We start from the raw sequence: 13665 nt of genomic DNA on the forward strand, positions 1-13665 counted from the left end.
ACATTTGCCTTGCCCTGAGAAGTGTATTCTGAACAGGAGAGATCCCAGTACTGAGTCTTGTGGGACACCACTAGTAACAGGCCTCTTGGTGAAGGTGGATTCCTCCACCCTTACTTCATGAGCCCTGTCTGTGAGCCATTTGGCCCTCTGTCAGGTGATATAGGGATTTATGCATAAATTTGTGAGTTTGTCAATAATACCTTTGCCAGGTTGATGATGGCAGTATGCACTAATTTTCCCTCATCCAGGGTTCTAGTGATCTTCTCAAAAAATTCAACCAGGTTTAATACAAATCACCTGCCCTTGACAAAACCAAACTGAGATGTGTCCACTGTCTGAAGATTTCCTATATCTTTGCTTATCAGGTCCATGACAATTATTTCCATGGCCTTGCATATAGGACTAGTCAAATGTATGGGTCTGTTGATGACCCCAATTATGTAGAAGGATGACCATTGCAGTCATCCATTCTCTAAAGATGAAGCCTGTCTGGAGGCCATTTTTTAATAGAGATTCTAGTTGGCCTGACAGGTCACATTTCAAACTGTTTAGGAAGCATCTTGAGATATTACCAGGGCACATCAATTGCAGTATTTTTAGCTTTGGAGAATGCAGTAAGGAGCTGTTCTTAGTGATAGTTTGGGAAGAAATGGTAGAGGACATTCCTGGGGGATACCTGTGAGTGATAGGGGGTGAAATCAGATCTGAATTTATTGGCCTCAAATTTACTGTATTCTCTGGTTCAGTGTATGGGTTCCATTTACTATTAGTTTAGCACACTGTTGGATGTTGCCCCTAAAGTTGTGTGCATAACTGAAACATGTCTTATGGTTATCCTTAGCCCGGGAGGCAATTTTTCCTCAAATTTAGCTTTGGTGGACTTGATTAGCCCCTGAGTTGCTTGTTGAGTCTGATAAGATTGCCTGTTGGGCATAGCTCTTCATATTTTTGGACAGGATTTTCTTTCTTTTGTTGTACAACCTATTTATACTGGTGGTGTGCATTTGGAGTTTGTCCTAAGTTTATTTGGGTTTGGTACTGCCGTTTCTATGCAGTTATTTACATGCTTGTACAGGATTACTGTAAGCACTACTGCATAGGCCACAGTATTCTCAGAGTTTGGGGGGATGGGTGGCTTGGAATTTAGCTATTCTATTGCTTAATAAGTAGTAGTTAGCCTTGAAAAGTTTTTAAATGTTCTGTGGTTTCGGGCTTTATTTTTATATAAAGAGTGACCACTTAATGATCCGATCTGACCTGTGAGGACATTACAGTGGAGGAGGGGTGCAACATTCCCTCATATTTGTGAGTAACTGATTCAGGATATTTGTATTTCTAGTAGACGTGCACACTAACTGTGTCAGGGTGTTTGCACTGATAAAATACAAGATTCTTTGAGCCTGCATGTTAGTGGTTATGTATGTATCCCAGTTTATGGTACAAAAGCTGAAATCAGCCATGGATATGGTGCTGGGCTAAATGGTGAGTGACTCCAGTACATTCAAGTACTTGGTGTGCCACAGATGGGGACCAATCGCTAGCAAGGATATGTTATTGAACTTTACCTAATGTTAGTTGGACATGGAGTAGGTTAAGTGTGTCATTGTTTGACCAATCTTGAGGTGAATTTACTTTTTATGTAGATTGTTGCACCTCCACCTCTTGTCCCTTCTTGTGTGGAAGCTGATCTAAATGTGTGGAAGGCATTATATCTTTTTAATGCTGGGGTGCCTTCCATGGCTTTAAACCATGTCTCAGTAACTGCACAGATGTCCTCACTCTCAAGGGTAAGGAGTGCTTCCAGGGAGTGGAGCTTCTTGTTGAGACTCCTAGCACTGAGCAGTAACACCGTTAGTTTATCCTGAGTAAAATGTACTATGTCAGAAGGTTTATCAGGTTTGTCTTGCCTAAGAGAGGCACTACAAGGGTGGATAATGTTTTGGCCAGTATCTAAAAGTCTAGTAGGGACAGATGCAAACCATCCCTGGCAAAGCAGTATGGTCTGTCACTCGTATCCTCCCAGTCAGACACATATTGGACACCCTTAGAATGACACCAGTAACTAAACCAATTGTTAAAGTCAGTCATCTTCTGTCTATATTGTGGTATCATCCTTGGGGAACCAACATCAAGACCTTTGCAGGAATAACAAGTGCACAAGCTCAAAATACAAATGCAAACCAAAAACAAACAGAGATAGTACTAGTGTGAGAGGAAAAGTCTTTAATAAAAGTCAAATAACAATCCACAGACCAGTTTCGGCTGAAAGCCTTTTTCAGTGCATAACACAGACTGCAATACACAGCCCTATGTATATAGGGCATTACCAATTAACCATGCAATCAGCCAATCAATGAATATTTATTATAAATGTTCATTCAGACCAGGTGGAAAAAGACCACCCAGTATCACAATCCATGCCTTTTCCTTTTTATTTAATATATTATGCCAAGCAGATTTGCAATTTTTATTACCAAAAACCCTATCAATAATAATGAATTGAAACTGAGCCGATGGGTATTTGATAGTATGTTTAAATAGTGCATTGGTACAACATTTGTTTCTCATATTACTGAAGTGCTCAGACATACGAAGCCTAATGGGTCTGGAAGTTTGGCCATTATAAAAGGCTGAGCAAGTACACACAGCCAACTAAACTACCCGATCTGTGCTACAATTTCCAAATATATCAATATGTAAAAACAAAATGAAAACTCCAGCAAAGCTAGAACTTCAACTGAGTGACCTCCCAAACCTCATGTATCAGAGGCACATGAGATATATACAAATGATCCTTATAAACATCAGGTGTTTCAGCTAATTTGCGATTCTGAATGCCCATGACTTGTTTTGTCGTTTTACTGGACAATTTCAGATCAATAAAGCCAAACCCCACTAGCTGTGGATATGCATATTTCAGCCTTGTTATGACCTCATCAGCACAGCACAAGCTAAAATGTTAAGAAACTCCATTGTGTCTTGGATATGGGCTCTTATACCTGTTAGTAAAGGTTTCAAATATATAGTCAAAAACTCAGATAATGGTTCTGTAAGAGAACCATTACCGACAACAATAGGTCTTCCAGGAGGCTTTGTGGCATTTTTGTGGATTTTTGGTAGAAAATAAAAATATTCTGGTGATGGATCCTTAACCTTTAAATGATATAAGGTTTTGTCACTAATAATCCCTTCACTAACACCCAGTTGCAAAAACTCATCAATTTCACATTTAAATTTAGCCGTATGATCAATGGACATGGTTGTATGAAACCGTCCATCCTTAAGTTGTCTATCAGCTTCCGCTACATACATACTCCAGTTCATGACTACTATAGTTCCACCCTTGTCGGCATTAATAATCACAATATTTTTATTGTTCTTCAAATTTTCCAATGCATGCCATTCTGACACAGTTAAATTATTAGGGACCAACTTTCTGTCAGAATTTATGCCAAAATGTAAATCCCTAAGCACACATTTTTGAAAAATTTCAACATGCTTGTTCATAGGGGGATCAAATGAAGATTTATGAAATGTGAATGTCGGTAAAGAAGAGACATTAGACTCCTGAGAAACATTCTTCTTCTTCTTCTTTGGCTTTTCCCGGTTAGGGGTTGCCACAGCGGATCATCTGTCTGCTCATAATTGGCAGTGGAGTTTTACCGTGTCGAGTTGCCAGCCCGGCGCCCAACCTTCCACAGAAGGCACACTCCTGAGAAACATTATTTTCAAAATATAATCTAAGATTTAATAATCTACAAAAAGAACTTAAATCGTTCACAAAAGTATCTTCAGACACCATATAACCAGGAGTGAAATTCAGACCTTTAACACCTTAGATTCAATGTCAGACAGAACTAGAGAAGAAATATTGTATACATTATTAATATTAACTACTTGGGTTTCAGAAAGACCAGAAGAGCTTGTAGACTTGCATCTTGACCTGTGTTTTCTCCCTCCCCTCCTCCTATTTCTAAAGGAACATTATTCATACTTGTGCCTCAACCGGAATCTAAATTCCTGAAAGAACAACTTTTTTTAAAAGCTGGTGACGTTAGTTGTGACTCGGTTATCATATCTGTAAAAGAGGAAACATTTTTTTATAGAAATTCTATGCGCAAGTGTTTAAAGGTAGCTAGGTTAGAAATAGATTTCCAAGGAATTCCATTTTTCGTGATACAGTAGGAGTATATGCTTTCACCAGCTGATTTGTTTGACTTGTAGAGGGACAGAAGTTTTTTTTACCATCTGACCAGGAGATGTATTGTACTAGTAGGGGTTGAAAATAGAACTAAGGGTGGAAATTGCAGCAGGTTTATGAATAATTTTGTGAATTGTTTCTGACTGGAAGTAGTTTAAATGTTGTGGAAATTCACGCCAGTTTAGAGTATAAAGAGCAGTGCATTGGTGGGAATGATATGGAACACAGGTAGTTATTTAACTATTTTGTTGTAACAGGTTTCTAGTTTAGTTTTTAGTGTGGATTGTAATTTGGTGAAGGTAGGGGTTCCATAAAGGAAAGAAGGTAGCAGGTAAGTAGTGACAAGGATGGTTTTGGTGGAGTTATTTAGGAAATGTTTGTCTGTGTAGTGTTCCAAGTTGCTGTGAGTTTTTTGATGTTTTGCATATGGAGGTCAACTCTGATGTTGTAGATTGTTATACCTAATAATTTTGTGCAAGGGACTAATTCAATTAATGTGTCATTTACGAAGATGACCTTGAAATTTTTATTATCTGAGACTTTGGTCTTTTGGAATAAATAGAAGAAGTTTATTTTTTTGGGGGGAGGTTAAATAAGAGTTGAGCATTATTAAGCTAGGTCTCAGTAAAGATAAAGGCTTCTTGGGTTGTGTTTTGGAGTTAAAAGATAGGTTAGAAGAGCAGACAATATTAGGTGCATTGTCATACCGAATAAGATAGCCTTGATATGTGAAGTGTGCAGGTCATTGGTGAAAATTGTAAAGAGGAGAGGACCAAGGAAGGAGATCTGGTTAAAACCAATTTTGTTAAGCAAGTACGGTGAAAATGAACCTGCCATTTTACTTGTTGTCTGCTGGAAAGGTACCAATGAACCATTTGAGAGAGGAAGCTAATAGACCAGGTTTAGATAGCTGAATGAGAAGTTTAGGAAGAGAGATGGTATCAAATGCATTTGAAAGATCAAGAAATAGTGCAGAGATAAATTTGCTAGTGTCTCTAGCAATATTTACTGTTTCTGTGAAAGATAGTAAGGCAGTTGCAGTGCTATGTACTTGCCAAAATTCATGTGTATTGGTAAGCAATTTATTAAGGAGATAATAAAGGAGCAGACTATGGGTGCATTTTACCAGTATGTTTGAAAGAGAAGACTGCTATGGGACAGAAATTAGATATTTCAGTTTAGCCCCCTCCTTTGTGCAGTGGGATGATATAGGAGTTTTCCATAAGGAAGGAAAATTACTTTTTTAAAAAGGCTCTATTGAAGAATGCTAATAGGGTAGGCTATGTCAGCTGCATATAGTTTAAGATATTTAGGGGGAAGGTTATCTGCTTAAGTGAAACAGGAGATTTTTTTATAAAGAATGTAGAGGCTGGTTCAAAATAGAAGGAAAGAAGGAATGTTGCTAGTCAAGGTATGGCTGGTAGAAGAAGAAGTGATCGGGGTGGGGTTGAAGAGGTTTGGGAAGGAGTAGAGGATGATAGGGGTTATGGATGAAGTTAACTTGGATATGCTTTCGGAAGTAAGTATTAAATTGGTTAGCTATTTGGGTGGGGGAGGTTTCAGTAGATGGACTGGGGTCTTTTTGGTTCCTGGATTAAGTAAATATGTTATGTATGACCAGAATTTCATAGGATTATGCTATGGATTGTTTTGTAAGTAGAATTCTTTTTTGTCTGTATACACTTTTTTTTAGTAAGGTTACAGAGTTGCTTAAAGTGTAGTAAGTCGGATTGGGTTTTGTCATTTTGCCACTCTTGCAAGTCTTTGTCTCTTTTAGTCATAAAATCTTTAGTTGATTTTGAAAGCCATGGGGAGATATTTATTTTGATTCATTTTTTGTTTTTATGGAGGGGAGGCTAGGCTGTTGATGCTAAGAAATGTGGAGTTGAAATGATGTACAGCTTCATCCGGAGGGAGGATTTTTAATGGGGACCAGTCCATGGGATTTGAGGAGTTATTGAATGATCTGAGGTTGAAACTGGTGAGATTATGGGTATATTTGTAGTTAAGTTTTGTAGGGAGATGAGTGATAATTCTATGGGCATAGATGGGTAAGTGGTCACATAAGGTATATGGCAGTGTCCCAAGACTGGATAAATTGTAAGGATTTTATAAGTAATGTAAAACCAAATAGGTTCAAGCTGGAAGCAGGGAAGTCAGAGTTAAAAATTTTCTAGTAACAATTGACACTCCCAAGAATAATAGTTTTGTTATTGATTGTGCTTGGTGTCCAGGAGGAAAGGATATTTTTGAGTATAATAGTGTTAGTGCTGGGAGGTATATAGATTACAGTAATGCAGATATTTTTTCTATCTAATCTTAGGAAGGAGTTGAAGATGTCAGCATTTGAGAAAACTAGTATGGTATTCTTGTATGGCATAACATTGAGAGAGTTAGGGTAAAACAGAGCTATCCCACCTGCCTTATTTTTTATTCAGTCTGCTCTGAGTATATTATAGCCAGGAGGTAAGAGTTCTGAGCCTTGTATGTTATGTTTGAGCCAGGTTTCTGTAAGGGCTGAGATGTCTGGGGAGTATTGTGTTATCCAGAAGTAAAGATATGTGATTTTGTTACGTAGACTGTGAAGGTTTATTGTGGTGAAAGTTAATGTTTTTGTTGGGCGTGGATTTGCTGAAGTTTAGAGTTGGACCAGAGTTTGGGTGGATATTTCCACACTGAGAGATATTCGTAGAAGACACTACATTCTTGATGTCTTTTTCAGTTGTGGCATGTAATATTTTTATTTTAAGCATAGTGGGTTGTGGATTTAGCAGTATTAGTATGACATAGTAGAAGGGCTCTGTAATTAGTAGGTTTGGGAAGATTTCATGGTAGCTAAGGGGAACAGGATAAGGAGAAGTGGAGCTTGTTATGGTGGTTCTTTGTATTACTGGTGAGACAGACTGGTAATGTGATAGTGGCAGTAGTTGTATGCTAAACCGAGGAGAGCAGCATAATTGTTGAGGGAAGTGCTTTGAATAAGAAGGCTGAGTAAGTGAGGCTACAGATCATAGGTGGAGGGGAAGAGATAGGGAGGGGCTGAGAGACCTGCAGGAAAGATAATGTATGGTAAAGAAAGAAAGGGAGTGGTTGGAGATTAGTAGAAGAATTGCTGCTGGGATTGGCTGAGGTATGATTGAAGGTAGGGATTTTAAAGAGCATATTATTAGGTATAGAGGGGGGTAGATTGGAATAGGGGGTAAGGTAGGGGAGCGAAGTGAACCAGAGTGAAGTGAGGGCAAATGAAGTGGGCTAGACTTGGCATCAGTGTTGTTGCTATAGAAAAAACAGTCAGTAAGGTAAGTCCTTGAGTTATACTTCACTGAAATACCCAAGGCTTTATGTAAAAAAAAATGCTTTAACGATTGTGGCAGCCTCTTATTTATTATAGATAAATAATAATAGGGAGATTTCATAAGCCATGTATGAGTAACAATATTTGCATTTGATGAGCTATTAAGTATAGAGATAAAGAAACAAAATAAGATTATTTAAGTATAAAAAAATCTTTAAAGAATCAATTGATAATGGGTTGAGTTCTTCCTATGTATTTACTTGTGACCTGGTCTACACAACTGAGATTGTAACAGAGGTGCTGTCAGCAAACTGTTTCAGTAGAGTATAATACTGCAATTAAGAATTATTTTTAAATGTTATAAAAGAAATGGGATTGTGACCCACTGCTGTGTTCATGCCTGTAAAATATGGAGAATGTAGAGGTTTAACTTGACAAATATCTGCAAAGTTTGTAGAAAAAAAGATTGCAATATTGGGAAAAAAGACATGCACAATTTAGTCAGACTGTATTGCCTTAAATGTCCTTGGAAGGAGAATCTTGTGAACCAGAGATGTAATTGGGTGTCCTGAATTATTTGAGAGGGTGGAAGTCATGTGAGTCTGGAAAGTCAGGAGATGGGAAATTGTTCATAGAGAAACTATTTCTAATTTTATCTAAGAATAGACAGAGAAGACAAACAGGTGAAACAGAGAGAAGTAAATGATTACAAGGAAGTTTGAAGTTAACAACTATAAAAGAATAAAGATATTTGAAAAAAAAAACAGTAAGTTAATGCAGCAGTCTACCCAATGACCACCAAAGCAGCTATGACTGGATTTCAGAGCCGATAAACCGAACACTTCGGGGTGCATGGGACTGGAAGACAAATGCAGCACTTTCATCTAAAATTGTGTTATTTACAGGTATATTAGTTGGCAAGCCAATTCAAAATCATAACACATCGTCAATAGTTTTTTAAATATTCAACAGTAGCTGCTGTTTGCTATGGCAAGTAATATTTCTTTAAAGAATTGCAATAAACATGCTGGTTGCATCAAGTACAGTCACGCTAAGAAAAAAATACAGTAAAAATTAGATTATTTCTATATGATTAATCTTTGATATTACCTGAGCCTAGCTGCCATGTATGAGATTATTTAGAGGCTAAGGCCAAGAATTTGTATTGTGATAGAATACACAGTTTATGTACAGGCCTGACTATTAAAACGTAGGTGTTTGGCACCGGAACACCATAATGAGGCTTTGGTGCTGATTAAACTGAATAACTGTAACCCAGTGTCTAAATAGCAGTGTATGTCATGGTACTTGAATTAAAAGTACAGCAGGACTGCTGCTACACAAACCGAGAAACGTCCAGGCATCAAATCTCGCACAAAATAGTATTACAAATGAGCATCAAGATGCTGCCAGCTTTTAAAGTTCTATACTGGATGCATTACTGCTACACCAAATTCAGTCAAATGACTAGTAACAGGAACAATCTTAACTGTCATTTTAATAGCAGCAGACTGTGCTGTACTGTGTAAAACAGTTACACCTTATGAGTCAAACACTTCAGTAATTAAACAAGATACTATATAATATGTAGCACTATTTGGCAAATACCAAGCTAATAAGTGAGGTTTGTATACAATGAGCATCAGTTAAACTAGGGAAATGAGTTAACAGCATTCAACACATAGCAGTACCAATACACATGGTCCAACACAATGGGGGTAATTCAATAAATCCTACACAGAGCAATTCTCCATGTAGAAATAGTGTAGTGGCCTGAACACGGAATATTGACTCCGAGCGATCCAGGAAACAGGGCTGGGGGTGTGCACAAGGGTGCAGACACTGTGCGGACACAGAGATGTCTGCAGAATGCAAATCACATCATCTGCTGGTGAAAATCATACAAAATAAGGTGATTTACCAATTCAGCAAGCAGAAAGGCACCCTTGTAGGTGCAGTGTCAGCATAAAAAATTTGCGAGGTTACAAATTGTGTACCAGAATATAAAATTTAAACAGGGTCTGTAACAGCCCAAATAAAAGGTTGTAAATTGCACAGTAGACGTGCAAACGGCCAAAACTGTGGCCATTGAGTTGAAAAAGTAATGCAATATATGAAAAACAACTTTCAGTCTGATTTTTCTTACATACTCTGCACCATTGGAGTACACACTTGGGAATTTTAACTCACAAAATGATAGAGGCTGCTGCTGCTCTGCTACATCTGCATGCACTACAGACTGAGGTCAAGTGATGATGATGATGCTGACAATTGGCCTAGACTGAGGAGGAGAAGAGTGTTCAGACCCCAGGTAACCTTTTAGGGGCTACATGAGCTGAAGATAGTACAGGGCTACAGGGTGGACTGGGAAATACTACAGGAACTCATTGAGCTCTGCCGCCCTCAACTCAGACCCAGAGACAACAGAGGCGAACCCATGCAAGTGGAAACAAAGGTATGTGTAACCTTAATAATACTAGCTACAGGTACTCTCCAAAGACCTACTTTGGACATCATGGGGGGCCTCACAGGCATCCACATCCCAGGGTACTCCACCAGTTCCTGGATGTCATGCTAACATATGCCAGTGAGCACATTTATTTCCCCAGCAGCTCTGAGGAGAAGACCAGCAATATGTGCCTCTTCTACCATGTAGCACACTATCCAGAGGTACTGGGTGCAAGAGACTGCACTCCTGTGCACATCAAGGCACACCCAGTGAGAAGGGTAGAGTCTACGTCAGTCACAAGAGGTATCACTCCGTCAACTGCCAGGTGGTGTGCAATGCCCAGGGCATTATCATCAATGTGTGTGCTGGCACCCCTGGCAGTTATCATGACTCCCACATCTGGCATGCATCACAGCTGTACCAGGCATTTGCCAGGGGGGGCATCCCATATGGCCATCTACTGGGGATGCTGGCTACACAATGGAACCGTGGATGATGACAGCCATCAGAAATGCATACACACCAACTGAAGAAAGCCATAATGAGGCACATGCACAAACTAGGAACATTGTAGAGTGTGTGTTTGGGCTGCTGAAGTCATGACTCCACTGCATTGACATATCTGGTGGAGTCCTGCAGTACTCTTCAGCCACATGTGTACACATGTTCATAGTGTATGCCATACTACACAATACGATCCTGCAGAAACAGCTGTGGCAGGAACATCAGAGGGAAGGGAGACACAACCCCTCACCATTGCTAAGGTCCCCACAGGCACAGGGGGACTCTGAGGAGGAACCCCCTGAGCCTGCTCCTGTAGGCAGACATAGGCATGCCCAGTATACCCTGGCCTTGGCAAAGAGGCAATGCATAGCACATGCACTGACAACCTTGGAACTCAGACTGACACCTCACTCAGACTCGCATACACAGTAAAAAGGATGCTAACCACATCATACTACTCGCACCTTACCATGTATAGGCTGCGTACTGCGTGCATCCAACAGAGTTAGCCCTGAAGCACTGTCCTCTCAACTGCTGCAGGCACAAGGTAAGTCACTGTTCTTAACAAATGAATGGGGTAGTAGACTGTGGTAGCATATGTATATTATTGCTGATGTATGCAAGGGAATGGAGTGGGTTACTGGGATAGCAGACAACTGACAGCTATGTGGGACAACAGGAACTCTATGGTAAATACTGGCTGCCCCAGAATATGCAGCAGGCCCCAAGCTAGCAAAATCCACTGCACTATGTGAGGGACTTAATGTTGGAGTCCCATACATACCTCTAAACCTCTTACAGCAAGACATCTGCACAAAGCCATACAGAAATGTGAAGCAAAGGCCCAAAACAGGGACAAGTTTTAAATATTGCTCTTACAAACTTAGAAAGTTGATAGAATTATAGGTTTTGCAGTAGCATGAATTCTCTGAAGGGTAAGAAGTCTAAAACTCAAATGTCTGTCATTAGTTTCTAACTTCATTCTTTAATGATTTGCCAGTAATTTTTCCAGACAACCACAATGTTATGAAAAATGGACCCAAAATATGAGTCAAACATCTGGACATTCTGCGAAAATCTGTACAGTTGAGAGGTATGGTCCTCTACCCCGACACATCTGTCTTCCCATAGAACTGCAGTTGATTGTAAGGTAATAGCAGCAGACCACACATTCCAGCATCTGTCTCAGTCAACTTGCTAATGTATTCCATTTCCAGAATATGCAGGGGTCAATGTGCTATATATGTGGTTGGTTAATAGTGTCTGGAAGTAGACAGCATTGACTGGTGGCTGTTGTGGCTTAGTGGGCTAAGTACTTTACTGTGGTTAACAGGGTCCATGGTTTGAGACTGACCATGCCCTACTATTTTGCATGTCAGCTACACCTACGGTTGGAGTTCTACAGACTGCCCAGAAGTCAATATTTGTTACTGTAGGAAAGCTTGACAATGGAGGGACAGGGGGCCACAGATATGGGCAGTACACAGCTCTGAGTAACCTATATGGTGCCTAGTAGAACAGTAGGTTGTGACAAGGCAGTCTAGTGCCAGGACATAAAGGCTGCCATGTAACTGTGTCAGTACTGGCAACAAGTCATTGGCCACCATCCATACCCCTGAAATGACAAGGTTTCCCAGAATGTCCACATGCATGCTTCATATATCTGTTCTGTTTGTCATAACATTCATTTGTCTGGCAAATTATTGCCAGACCAATAAAGGTTGATGTGAAAACATCAATGACATACAGTTGAGATGCAGACTTCATAGCCATAAGAAAATGCAAGCTAATACAAAACCATTCTACTATCTACATTTGGAAGAGCAATATTAAGATCCTGTCCCCATGTGTGGGCCTGGGTTCGACTGTTATATATGGCCCTGTCCAGATGTTTGGCTCTAACAGTTTGAGAGGTATGGCCAACATGTTGAGAGGTATGGCCAACATGTATCCTTATAATAGTGCAACACAAACCATTTGACAAACAGAACAGATGTATGTGGCACAATGCTGGCCAACCTGCTAAACAGGTACAGTCAGAGGTGTGCAGTCAGTAACCCTATGTGTGATGTTATGACTTCTATCCCAGTCACACCATAACTACAACTACATAAGAGCAGTAACTGTGGATAAGCCTGCGACTGGAGCAGAGCAGGACAAAGGGCCACATATAAGGGGAAAGAGGAACCACTGGCCAGACAAATGTAGAATGTGCAGACTAGAACACTTTGTTCAGTAGCATGTGTTCCCTGCAGTGTATGGAGTCAGTAGACAAATGTCTGTCAGCAGTTCCTCACATTAATCTATACTGATCTACCACTGACATACCAGGGCATCACAGTGCTGTGTAAAACGTACCTCACATATTATGCAAAACACTGCTCAGTCCAATACACTCTGTATCCGCCCTAGATATGGGTCAGTTAATAAGGATAGCACACAGCCAGGAGATCCCTCAGCTAGTATATCAGTGAGATGCTGGACTGTTTACATAGGTTCATCAGCCAATTGGCTGTAGCAAACAAAATCCTGGGCTGAAGTACAGGTAGGTCTGGTCTGGAGTCCCATTGTTACTATTGATGGTCATACTGGGCATGGTCCTACATTTAGCTACTTTCAGCCCATGTCTGAACCCACATTTGACTATAGAACTGAGATGTACATATATCCCTTGTGCATACAGACAGCTATGTATACATTAACTGTCTATCCCCACCCCCATTAGACATGTCTATCCCCATCTGTCTGTATGTGGTACATATAAGATTTATCTGGATCTGTTGAGTATGATATACATACAGATGTATACAAATATATAATTTATAGAAAGGCAGAGACAAGGAGAGAGAGAAAGATACCCTGAAAGGCATAGAGTGATGTACTGCCACAGCCACATGTACACCAATTGTAACCAGTGTCACGTGCAAATACTAAGGTGAGCCCCTTTGTGTAATGGTAGGTAGGGGTTGAAATCTCACATCAGTTGCCATGTGTGTGTTTCTGTATGTATTACATGCACAGCAGAATACATATGCCCAACAGGCCTATATCTGTGTAATGTCCACCCATGTTTTGGCCCTGTGACTAGTGTATTCCACAACAGTGGTCTCCCTGTCAGCAGCTATTGATATCGTGCACCCCAAAAGCAGTGGCAGACACTCTCCACATGTGTAAGTCCCATGGCTCATGTGATAAGTACATAGTGCTATAGTGTAG

This window comes from Protopterus annectens, chromosome 2.part0 (genome assembly GCF_019279795.1).
Source record: "Protopterus annectens isolate FY-2018-M chromosome 2.part0, PAN1.0, whole genome shotgun sequence".
Taxonomy (NCBI): Eukaryota; Metazoa; Chordata; order Ceratodontiformes; family Protopteridae; genus Protopterus; species Protopterus annectens.